The 574-nt window shown below is 61.7% G+C and overlaps 1 protein-coding gene across 1 annotated transcript in view; it reads right to left on the bottom strand.

Annotated features, from left to right (window-relative positions):
- The window catches only part of LOC104859919 (beta-adrenergic receptor kinase 2), a 135,117-nt gene extending 134,836 nt beyond the window's left edge, over positions 1-281 (bottom strand). The window contains exon 1 of the mRNA XM_033758745.1: positions 215-281. The gene's annotated coding sequence lies outside the window, so the exon portion shown is untranslated. The remainder of the gene's footprint in view (positions 1-214) is intronic.
- Between the last annotated feature and the right edge of the window lie 293 nt (positions 282-574).

The raw sequence follows: 574 nt of genomic DNA, 5'->3' as shown, positions 1-574 counted from the left end.
GGCCACGAGGGACTTCCTCCGCGGTCCTCCTCCACGCCGCCGCCCCAGCTCCTGGCGCTCGCTCGCCCGCTCTCTCCTCTGGGCCGGATGCCCAACCCCCCGGGGGGCACCGGGAAAGTCGCTGTGCCTGGGACAAAGACGCTCTCAAACTGGACGGTGTCATTCAGCATCCTCCGCGAGATCTGGGGTGGCCCCAGAAATGCACGGGTCCCACCTGTCCACGCAGGTGATGCTGAAGCCTCGGCGGTGGTCCGAGTCACCTCTGTCCTCGTCCCTAGCGGGCCGCGGCCACTGACTCGCTTCTGACCCTGTAAGCTCCGCCAAGAGAAACCTAAAAGCTTGAGGAAGTTGTGTTTCTTGCTGAACGGGACAGAATGGGGAGAGCTCCCGGAGGAGCCCAGCTGCTCTAGGGGAGCCTGCTCCTGGAAGCGCTGTGTGCTCAATGTCTCCACTCCCTAGCACTCTGGTAAGAAAGAGGCCTCGGTTTCCTCGTTCAGTTCGGGTGATCGCTCAGCACCAGAGTATCCTGGCTCTGTGCATGTATTTACCTCATTTCCGAAGACAATTAGGGAGC

Source organism: Fukomys damarensis, unplaced genomic scaffold (assembly GCF_012274545.1).
Source record: "Fukomys damarensis isolate Sample0158 unplaced genomic scaffold, DMR_v1.0_HiC HiC_scaffold_34, whole genome shotgun sequence".
Lineage (NCBI taxonomy): Eukaryota > Metazoa > Chordata > Mammalia > Rodentia > Bathyergidae > Fukomys > Fukomys damarensis.
The sequence above is the reverse complement of the archived record's forward strand: the minus strand, read 5'-3'. Positions and strand labels throughout refer to the sequence as shown.